Source organism: Antechinus flavipes, chromosome 2, assembly GCF_016432865.1.
Source record: "Antechinus flavipes isolate AdamAnt ecotype Samford, QLD, Australia chromosome 2, AdamAnt_v2, whole genome shotgun sequence".
NCBI lineage: Eukaryota > Metazoa > Chordata > Mammalia > Dasyuromorphia > Dasyuridae > Antechinus > Antechinus flavipes.
In genome coordinates, this window is record NC_067399.1 from 288,472,599 (window position 1) to 288,484,930 (window position 12,332).

At 31.5% G+C, this 12,332-nt stretch overlaps 1 pseudogene; it reads left to right on the forward strand.

The window, feature by feature from the left end:
• The window catches only part of LOC127546646 (poly(A) polymerase alpha-like), a 69,529-nt pseudogene extending 57,875 nt beyond the window's left edge, over positions 1–11,654 (forward strand).
• The last annotated feature ends 678 nt before the right edge of the window (positions 11,655–12,332 follow it).

Genomic DNA, 12,332 nt, shown 5'->3' on the forward strand with positions numbered 1-12,332 from the left:
TTTTTTTTTTCTTAAAGAGTTCATGGGTGATTTGTTCAATTTCTTTTTTTCTTAAATGGGGTTATTTATTTTATTTCTTCTGTTAATCTGAGGAATGTATATTTCTGTAAATATTCTTTTATTTCACTTAAATTGTCAGATTTCTTGGCATTCAATTCTGCAAAATAGCTGCTAATTTTCTCTACTTTTGGTGGTGAATTTACCTTTTTTTTTATTTTTGAAACTGGCAATTGTTTTTTTCTTCAGTGGTTCATAGAACCTATGCAAAAATTGATCATATATTATGGCATAAAAATCTCAAAATCAATTTAGTTTTCTTATCTTTTTTCAAAAAATATGAAAAAAGTTTATATATTTTATTGGGTTTTTTTTCATAAAATCAACTCAGTTTTATTTATCAATACAGTAGTTTTCTTTAGTTTTATTAATCTCTCCTTTGATTTTCAGAATTCTTCATTTGGTATTTAATTGGAGGTTTTCAATTTGTTCTTTTTCTACTTTTTTAGTTCATGACCAATTTTTTTACTCTCCTCTTTTGCTATTTTCTTCAAAGACAGATGTAAAATTTCCCTTTACATCTGCTTTGGATTTATCCCATATGTTTGTTATGTTGTCTAATTATTGTCATTCTCTTGGATGAAATTTGTTATTGTTTCTATGATTTCTTGTTTGATTGACTCATTATTTAGGATTAGATTGTTTAGTTTACAATTGATTTTTGATTTATTTTTCTACAACCCTTTATTACACAAAAGTTTATTACACTGAAAACAGTGCATTTAATATCTTTCCTTTTTTTGCATTTGATTGTGGTGATTTTGTGCCCTAATCCATAGTTAATTTTTGTGTAGATACCAGATACCACTGAAAAAATGTTTATTCACTACTATTTCCATTCAATTTTCACAGACATCTAACAAATTGAATTTTTCCCACATTCTATTAATCTCTTTACCTTCTTTCTTGCTTATTTTGTGATTAGATTTATCTAGCTCTGAAAGAGGGAAGTTGAAGATGTTCTATTGGTATAGTGTGGCAGTCTATTTCTTCCGTACTTCACTTCTTCAACAATTTAAAAGCTATACCATTTGGTGCATATATGTTTAGTGTTGATATTACTTCACTGTCTATGGTACTCTTCAGCAAGATGTAGTTTCTTTTTCTTCTGTTCTTCCTTCCTTCCTTCCTTATTTCCTTCCTTCTTTGTAGCTTTTAGTTAGATCTATTTTTGCTTTTGCTTTGTCTGAGTTCATGATCGCTACCCCTGCTTTTTTTAAAAAAACTTTATTCCATGTGTATCTCTCTTCTTCAAATTTGCTTCTTGTAAACAATACATTGTAGGTTTTTGGCTTTTAATATATTCTATTATCCACTTCCATTTTATGGGAAAGTACAATCTGTTCACATTCATGGTTATGATATATGATTGCTAAAATTATATTTTGTTCCATCTTATTTTGCCTTGTTCATACTTTTGTCTCTTCTTTCCCTCTCTCCCTCTTCACCAGTGTTTTGCTTCTGACTCCCATTTGCTCTCCCTTCTATCAGTTCCTCCTTTCTGTTTCTCTTACCTCCTAATACTTTTGCCATACCTTCCATCAGCCTTCCTTTTTCCTTTTATTTCCCCCTTTTGCCTCCAAATATACCCCTTCTAACTGATCAAATGAAGAAAGTTTTTTTCAAGAGTTATCATATTCCCATGTAGGATGGTAAACTGTTTACCTTTTAAAGAACTACTTTTTTTCTTTCTTGTTTAACTTTTTATGCTTCTCTTAAGTCTTATAGTTGAATTTTATTTTTGTTTAATTTTAGCCTTTTCATCAGAGATGATTCAAAGCTCCCTACTTCAATGAATGTTCATCCTTCTCCATGACATTTTATGCTAGGTTTTGTTGATTCTTACTTGTAACTCCTTTACCTTCTGGAACATCATATTACTGCTCCTTTGATCCTTTAATATGAAAGTTGCTAAGTCGTGGGGAGTCCCGACTGTGTCTCCTTGATACTTGATTTGTTTATTTTTGGCTATCTTAATCTGAAAAATGGTTTCACTTTGTCTCTTTGTATGTTCTGCCAGTCCAGAATCTATTCAGAGGTTTGATTTAAAGTTGTTTCTGAGAAAAGATGGGGAGAGCTCAGGCAATTTCCTGGCTTCTCTCCAAAGTCTTGCTTCTGACCTGTTATTATTCAATGTTATTCAATGGTTTGACATTGTTCACAAAAATAATTTGTTAAAAGTAGGATTTGGCCTTCTACTTCTGTGCCCAGCACTATTTCCATAATGGAACTTTAATAAGTAATCTTTGTAAGTGAAAGGGTAGTTTTTAAAAATATAATATGTATATCCCCAGTACATAATATAGATGCCTGTACATAGTAAATATGTAATAAATGCTGGCTATATTTAATAATTTACTATAAGATATATCCCAGAGGATGTTTTAACACCTTTGTCCATCCTTTCAAAGGAAATTTGTGGTAGAAAATGTGCCAGCATACTCAGCACATTTTCAAGGTATAAAACAATCCTAAATTATATTGGGAAGAAGATAAGAGAAAATAATATAATATTTGAATATCAACTTAGTAGCACAAAAATAAAGGTTGTTTTTTTTTAAAAAGAAAAACCTTTTATTCTAAGAAATTAAGATGGGGTTCTATAGGCACCTTCAAAATAGAGCTTGCCAGTAATGGTTAAAAGAAATGTGCAGAAATGGATTGTAACTCACTGTTAAAAAGAAAGCTTTTTGTTTGTTTATATAATAAAATTATAAATGTTTGATGTGACAGTAGTCATTAGTCAATCTAATCTGAGGAGAATGAGGGTTTATATTTGTGTCTTTTTGTGAGAAGATTCAGATTGGCAATAATAGTGAAATAAGGGGGAAAATGTTCTGTTGATAAAAATACATGTTAGTACAGGTTATAGTTTAAGGAATAGCAAAGCAATAAATAACTAGATTAGCATAACTCCCTTATGCAAAGAGAAAGATTACAAAATAGATTTTAAAACATATCTCAACAGTATTTACCCAAAGATGAAATAACCAAAGAAATAAGATATTGTTAAACAAGTCTTATTTATGATATCTCCACAATTTATTTTCACTCTACTTACATAGTCATGCTTCCTTTTCAGGTACTCATCACCTCTCATTTGGAACACTGAAATAACTTGCTAACTTATTGGTTTCTCTGAAGCAACACTAAATTTTCCAATCTATGACCTACACAATTACCAAACAGACATCCACTCCTAAATAACAATTCTGATCATGACATTCTCCTGCTCAAGCAACTCATTTAATGGCTACTTTTAGACTAAAGAATATAATCAAAATTTATTTTATTCATTTATAAATAGCTAAATAAGGGTTGGAGGGAGATTCATTTATCAGAAATATGGGAAATCCACAAGCAGAAGCTAGGGACTAATAGTATGGAGGTGATCAAAAAAATAAGGATGTGATAGGGAGAATACAGGAAGAAATACATATTCTGAAAGACAGGAAGCTTAAACAAGGCTTTTAGAGAATAAATAAATAAATAATAATGAAATAATAATAAGGAATAATAAAATAATATGAAGGAAATAATAAAAAGGAAAATTTGATAGCAAATACAAATGTAAACGAAAGCTAAGATTATTTCCTAAGTAAAATGAGAAGTCAAAGACCAAATTGTAAAAACAATAAAATTTATTAAAGATAATGACCATAGTAATATAACATCAATATTTAGGAGAAACTTCCAAAATAGTCACTTGAGGCAACTTAATAACTCTGAAAACTTACACTAAAACATAGAATATCATTGAATTCACTTTAAAATTAGAAAACAAAATTTAATTAAAATAAGCACAAAATAGTAATTATAAAAATGAAGGAAGAAAAACATGGAACTCAAAACAAAAATGGATCAATAAAAATATGTGTTTTTTGGGAAAACAGCACAATAAAGAGTTAATTCGAGGAAAAATAAAGAGAAAATGATCAAATAAAAAAATGAGAAAGACTAATCTTAAGAAATTGAAAAGAATTAAGAAGTGTCCAGAAACTATTCTTTACAGTCATATGCCAGTAAAAGGAAAATCACTTATTTCATGTTAATGATTCTGAATTTTTTTTTCAGATAATTACTGATAGTTTATATTTTTTCTTTTGAAAAGGGTTAGTGCAAAGGATTTTTCAACTTATTGCTTCAAAATGGTTTTAGCATTTTATTTTAAAATATCAATGCTGTACATGTCTAATTTCAAACTTTAATTAGGCACATTGTGCGCCATATTTATTTTTCACAATTCGCATGTCTTCTTTCAATTATAACTGAATGAAATGTAAAATAAGTAAAAGCTTTTAAATTGATCATTTTAAACCAGATTGATTTTTTGCTTTTATAAAAGTTTCCATCCTATGTTCATTTATAAATTTGTCTCCAAATTAATGATGCAAAAGCTATTTTCTTTAATTTACCTTTAATTTTATGATGACTTTAAAATGTAAATTGTTAGTTGATTTTGGAATTAATTCCAAATATATGGTATAAATTGATTACTGAAGGATTTAGGTTTACATTTATTAATGCTGTGTTTTCTCTATGAAATCTACCATGCTCATTTTCTACCGGTTTTTGTAAATGAGATTGTCTGGGATATCTTTTTGTTTCATTAATCTGTTTTTGATCTTTTCCCATAATTTTTTATCCCTAACTTTCTTTTACTGCACAAAATCTCATTCCTGAACACCACTCCCCCATCTTTCTCTTACACCATCTTCCATTACTTCCTTACTTTTCTTTGTACTCAATATTCAACCAATTACTCTTGTGTCTTTTCACATGCTGTCTCCATGCCTGAAATTTACAGACTTCTTGTCTTCACCTTCATAATGTCATTTGTAAAATGAGCTTAATAATGGCATCTACTTCCCACAGTTATTGTGAGGACCAAATTAGACAATAATTGTCAAGCACTTAGCCCAAGGACTGGTATATAGTAAGCTGTATTTAAATATTTACTATATTTATTATTATTATGGGGGAAATAATTTCACTGAGTCATAATTCCTTCAGTGTAAAATGAATTTAACAACATCTACATCACAAAGGCAGATGAAGTGAGACTCAGATGAGGAAATGAATATAATATTCAATGAAAAACCTAAAAATGAATTATTGTCTAAAAAGTCGAGAACCTTAAGGGAATTAATGAAAAAAAATCAAATGAAGGTGGCCTAGCTGTACCTGATCTAAAATTATATTATAAAGCAGCCATCACCAAAACCATTTGGTATTGGCTAAGAAATAGATTAGTTGATCAGTGGAAAAGGTTGGGTTCACAAGACAGAATAGTCAACTATAGCAATCTAGTGTTTGACAAACCCAAAGATCCTAACTTTGGGATAAGAATTCATTATTTGATAAAAACTGCTGGGATAACTGGAAATGAGTATGGCAAAAATTAGACATGGACCCACACTTAACACCATATACCAAGATAAGATCAAAATGGGTCCATGACCTAGGCATAAAGAACGAGATTATAAATAAATTAGAGGAACATAGGATAATTTATCTCTCAGACTTGTGAAGGAGAAAGAAATTTGTGACCAAAGATGAACTAGAGACCATTACTGATCACAAAATAGAAAATTTTGATTATATCAAATTAAAAAGCCTTTGTACAAACAAAACTAATGCCAACAAGATTAGAAGGGAAGCAACAAACTGGGAAAACATCTTCACAGTTAAAGGTTCTGATAAAGGCCTCATTTCCAAAATATATAGAGAACTGACTCTAATTTATAAGAAATCAAGCCATTCTCCAATTGATAAATGGTCAAAGAATATGGACAGACAATTTTCAGGTGATGAAATTGAAACTATTACCACTCATATGAAAGAGTGTTCCAAATCATTATTGATCAGAGAAACGAGAATTAAGACAACTCTGAGATACCACTACACACCTGTCAGATTGGCTAAGATGACAGGAAAAAATAATGATGAATGTTGGAGGGGATGCGGGAAAACTGGGACACTGATGCATTGTTGGTGGAGTTGTGAATGAATCCAACCATTCTGGAGAGCAATCTGGAATTATGCCCAAAAAGTTATGAAACTGTGCATAGCCTTTGATCCAGCAGTGTTACTTCTGGGCTTATATCCCAAAGAAATACTAAAAAAGGGAAAGGGACCTGTATGTGCCAAAATGTTTGTGGCAGCCCTGTTTGTAGTGGCTAGAAATTGAATGGATGCCCATCAATTGGAGAATGGCTGGGTAAATTGTGGTATATGAATGTTATGGAATATTACTGTTCTGTAAGAAATGACCAGCAGGATGAATACAGAGAGGCTTGGCGAGACTTACATGAACTGATGCTAAGTGAAATGAGCAGAACCAGGAGATCATTATACACTTCAACAACGATACTGTATGAGAATGTATTCTGATGGAAGTGGATTTCTTTGACAAAGAGATCTAACTCAGTTTCAATTGATAAATGATGGACTGAAGCAGCTACACCCAAAGAAAGAACACTGGGAAACGAATGTGAACTATTTGCATTTTTGTTTTTCTTCACAGGTTATTTTTACCTTCTGAATCCAATTCTCCCTGTGCAACAAGAGAACTGTTTGGTTCTGCAAACATATATTGTATCTAGGATATACTGCACATATCTAACATATATAGGACTGCTTGCCATCTAGGGGAGGGGGTGAAGGGAGGGAGGGGAAAAATTGGAACAGAAGAGAGTGCAAGGGATAATGTTGTAAAAAAAAATTACCCTGCCATGGATTCTGTCAATATAAAGTTATTATAAAATTAAATTAAATTAAAAAAATAAAATTAATTTTAAAAAATGAATTATTGTCACATTAGGTTGAAGGAGAAGAAGAAGGGCTTAAAGCATCTGGCACAGGCACAAGAATAGGATTAGGTTTGGAGCCAGAACTGAGGTGACTCTGTTTTGGAAAATCATGCCCAGAGTGGGTATGGACAATTGGGAAAATAGGAGTAAGGAGTGACTTGATTGTACCAGTGGTTGGGACAATGCCAGTTTTCATTTATAAACCAAGGCTGACAACAAAGACAGGCCTACAGAATCATTATGATATTACCTCTTCCATCATTTTAATGAGACCCCAAAGAAAGCGACTGCATACTCACTCAGAAACTAATTGAAACCCTAAAGTCATTTGAAGTTTTTAAAGGGGAAAAAGAACTGTAGCTCAAGTACAGATTTCCACCTGTAACAGTTCATGATCGCATTCCCTCTAAGTAGCTTGAAGCACAACTCTCTAGTGGTGGATTATTGACTTAATGATCTGACAGATTCTGAATTCAAAATGCTAAACAATATCAATTACAGTCACAAAAGCAAATGGATTTTAATTTGGGGGAAATTTAATAATCTAGCTAATGAATAAATATATAAAGTCGGTGAAATTAAAATCTTTAACAATCTGTAATTGAAAATGTTACAGAAAAACTACATTTGGATCCTACAGATTATGAATTCATAAAAAGGTGATTATATTGACGTTTTGTGTATTGTGTCAACATATTGACCAAAATGACTTTTTCATCCAATTTTATGAAAAATTGAAGATATAGAAAGTAGTAAAAAAAGAAATTAAGAAACTGTTGAAGATTTGTGCCAGTTATCAAGATATGTTTTGATGGTATAGATGATATTTTGTTTGCAAGATTATCACTGCAGACTATTTCTGAAAAAAAAATGAACATATGGAATGACAGTCTACTAGAAATTAGATATCAGATGCATAAGAAGGCTTAATGGTTGCAGAACTGATAAAATTTATACGTAGTATTAAGCATTGAGAATTGAACCAGCTACACCCAGCAAAAGAACTCTGGGAGATGACTATAAACCACTACATAGAATTACCAATCCCTCTATTTTTGTCCACCTGCATTTTTGATTTTCTCCATAAGCTAATTATACACTATTTCAAAGTCCGATTCTTTTTGTACAAGAAAATAACTGTGTGGACATGTATACTTATATTGTATTTAATTTATACTTTAATTATTTAACATGTATTGGTCAACCTAGGGATTGAAGGAGTCCTACCAAACTCCTTTTATGACACAGACATGGTACTGATACCTAAACCAGGTAGGCTGAAAACAGAGAAAGAAAATTATAGACCAATCTCCCTAATGAAAATTGATGCTAAAATCTTAAATAAAATATTAGCAAAAAGATTACAGAAAAGCATCCCCGGGAAAATACACTATGACCAAGTAAGATTTATACCAGGAATGCAGGGCTGGTTCAATATTATGAAAACTATTAGCATAATTGACTATATCAATAACCAACCAAACAAAAACCATATGATCATCTCAATAGATGCAGAAAAAGCATTTGATAAAATCCAACATTCATTCCTAATAAAAACACTTGAGAGCATAGGAATAAATGGACTTTTCCTTAAAATAGTCAGGAGCATATATTTAAAACCATCAGTAAGCATCATATGCAATGGGGAAAAACTGAAACCTTTCCCAGTAAGATCTGGAGTGAAGCAAGGTTGCCCACTATCACCGTTATTATTCAATATCTTATTAGAAACACTAGCCTCTGCAATAAGAGTCGAGAAAGAGCTTAAAGGAATTAGAGTAGGCAATGAGGAAACCAAATTATCACTCTTTGCAGATGATATGATGGTATACCTAGAGAACCCCAGAGATTCTACTAAAAAGCTATTAGAAATAATTTATAACTTTAGCAAAGTAGCAGGATACAAAATAAATCCCCATAAATCCTCAGCATTTTTATACATCACCAAAAAAATCCAACAGCAAGAGATACAAAGAGAAATTCTGTTCAAAATAACTGTTGACAGCATAAAATATTTGGGAATCTATCTACCAAAGGAAAGTCAGGAATTATATGAACAAAATTACAAAACACTTTCCACACAAATAAAGTCAGACTTAAATAATTGGAAAAATATTAAGTGCTCTTGGAAAGGCTGAGCGAATATAATAAAGATGACAATTATCCCTAAACTAATCTTTTTTTTGTTCTATACCAATCAGACTTCCAAGAAAATATTTTAATGATCTAGAAAAAATAACAACAAAATTCATATGGAACAATAAAAAGTTGAGAATCTCAAGGGAATTAATGAAAAAAAATCAAATGAAGGTGGCCTAGCTGTACCTGATGTAAAATTATATTATAAAGCAGCAGTCACCAAAACCATTTGGTATTGGCTAAGAAATAGATTAGTTGATCAGTTGAATAGGTTAGATTCACAAGACAGAATAATCAACTATAGCAATCTAGTGTTTGACAAACCCAAAGATCCTAACTTTTGGGGATAAGAATTCATTATTTGATAAAAAAAAAAAAAAAACTGCTGGGATAACTGGAAATTAGTGTGGCAGAAATTAGGCATGGACCCACACTTAATACCATATACCAAGATAAGATCAAAATGGGTCCATGACCTAGGCATAAAGAACAAGATTATAAATAAATTAGAAGAATATAGGATAGTTTATCTCTCAGACTGTTGGAGAAGAAAGAACTTTATGACCAAAGAGGAACTAGAGACCATTACTGATCACAAAATAGAAAATTTTGATTATATCAAATTAAAAAGCCTTTGTACAAACAAAACTAATGCCAACAAGTTTAGAAGGGAAGCAACAAACTGGGAAAATATCTTCACAGTTAAAGGTTCTGATAAAGGCCTCATTTCCAAAATATATAGTGAATTGACTCTAATTTATAAGAAATCAAGGCATTCTCCAATTGATAAATGGTCAAAGGACATGAATAGACAATTTTCAGATGATGAAATTGAAACTATTACCATTCATATGAAAGAGTGTTACATATCACTATTGATCAGAGAAATGCAAATTAAGACAACTTTGAGATACCACTACACACCTGTCAGATTGGCTAAGATGACAGGAAAAAATAATGATAATTGCAGGATGGGATGGGGGATGCGGGAAAACTCGGGAACTCATGCATTTTTGGTGGAGTTGTGAATGCATTCAACCATTCTGGAGAGCAATCTGGAATTATGCCCAAAAAGTTATCAAACTGTGCATAGCCTTTGATCCAGCAGTGTTACTTCTGGGCTTATATCCCAAAGAAATACTAAAGAAGGGAATGGGACCTGTATGTGCCAAAATGTTTGTGGCAGCCCTGTTTGCAGTGGCTAGAAACTGGAAATTGAATGGATGCCCATCAATTGGAGAATGGCTGGGTAAATTGTGGTATATGAGTGTTATGGAATATTATTGTTCTGTAATAAATGACCAGCAAGATGAATACAGAGAGGCCTGGAGAGACTTACATGAACTGATGCTAAGTGAAATGAGCTGAACCAGGAGATCATTATACTCTTCAACAATGATACTGTATGAGGATGTATTTTGATGGAAGTGGATTTCTTTGACAAAGAGACCTAACTCTGTTTCAATTGATAAATGATGGGCAGAAGTAGCTACACCCAAAGAAAGAACACTGGGAAATGAATGTAAACTGTTTGCATTTTTGTTTTTCTTCACGGATTATTTTTACCTTCTGAATCCAATTCTCCCTGTGCAACAAGAGAACTGTTTGGTTCTGCAAACATATATTGTATCTAGGATATACCGCAACATATTTAACATATATAGAACTGCTTGCCATCTAGAGGAGGGGGTGGTTGGAGGGAGGGGAAAAATAGGAACAGAAAAGAGTACAAGGGATAATATTGTAAAAAAAAAAAAATTACCTTGGCATGGGTTCTGTCAATAAAATGTTATTATAAAATTAAAAAAAAAATTTCTCCCTTTTGTTCTGATTTTTCTTTCAGGACATGACTAATATGGAAATAGTTTTTAAACGTATTTGTACATGTATAGTCTATATCAGATTCTTTACTGACGTGTACAAAGGGGATGGGTGAGTGGGAGGCAGAAAAATTTTGAAATTAAAATCTTACAAAAATGAATACTGAAAACTATCTTTACATGTAAATGAAAAAAAATAAACTATTAAGTGAAAGAAAACAGCAAAATAGTTGAGATGAATATTAAAATTGTTGTAATGCATGTAATAAGAAGACAACTTCAACAACTTCTACCTAATCATGTGCTTCAGAAAAAGGGGAAAAAAACATTCATCAGAAGTTCTATTGACATTTCTGAATGGCAGCATCTTAGATGTGTCTTTGGAAAATGACAACAGCATGTATGTGTTCCTCTACTAGTTCTATGAAGATCAATCTGAATTGTTATGGCAGTTCTTAGGGAAAAAAAAAAAACAAAACAAAACAATCCTGTTCCATCTATAAGAGTACCATCTCTGACCAGCACCCAGATAACCAAGGTTTCTGTGCTACAAATAAATTTCATTGAAAGAACAGGGGATACTTCAAGTGAAAACATTCTTGAAACTGCCATGCTGCCAGCCATTCCTCCACAACCAAAGCCTATGATCTACACAGTTGTTTCCTCAACAGAAGATCAAGATGAGATAAGTGAAAATGCCAACTATTTTGTTTCGATTAAACAAGATAAACATGAAATTAAGAAAACAACCAATGCATTCCTTTCAGATATCCCTGCTTTTTCTACAAATCCTATTTCTGTTATTATGAATTCAATAAAATTGTGATTGGTTCAATCTTAAAATGTATTAAGGAGTCCAAAAATAATACCTGTCAATTCAACCAAGTTGTCTTTCAATGCTAAAAAGTAGAATCAGGGTCCAAGACTAAACATGACTGAAAATGGAGTTAGATTTGTTTAATGAACCTCCTTTTCTGAGTTTATCAGCACTTGATCAAAAGTACAGATAAGTATGTGAATTAAGAAGTACTATTTATAATGTGTTAGAAATGGTTACATTAACCATAAAGGATTATGGCCTTATAAGAAAAAAAAGAGGAAAATGCTGTCATTATATTTGTATACATCTGATTTGTACATATCTGATTGGATTTCTATTTGATGCATTGTTTTTAAAAATTGCCATACAAACTGGCATAAAAATTCCTTATGTTAATGATGCACTTTTATGCATTTTTATTAAAAAATAGAACAAATTTTTATATCTTGTGCCCGCTCAATTTTTATTGTTTTTTTTTTCTGAACATATCTGCGTAATTATTCAGTAAACTGGATAACATTGTACAGTGTTTATACTATTGTATTTAAGACAAATGATAGGGTGCATCTAGCTCAGCCCTATTAAAGTCACCATAACCCTTGAAATTAAAATGTTAAATCTTTTGTTATGTGACACATTAAAAATTATTTGGAAGTTCTTGGTTTTGAATGGAATATGACTAAG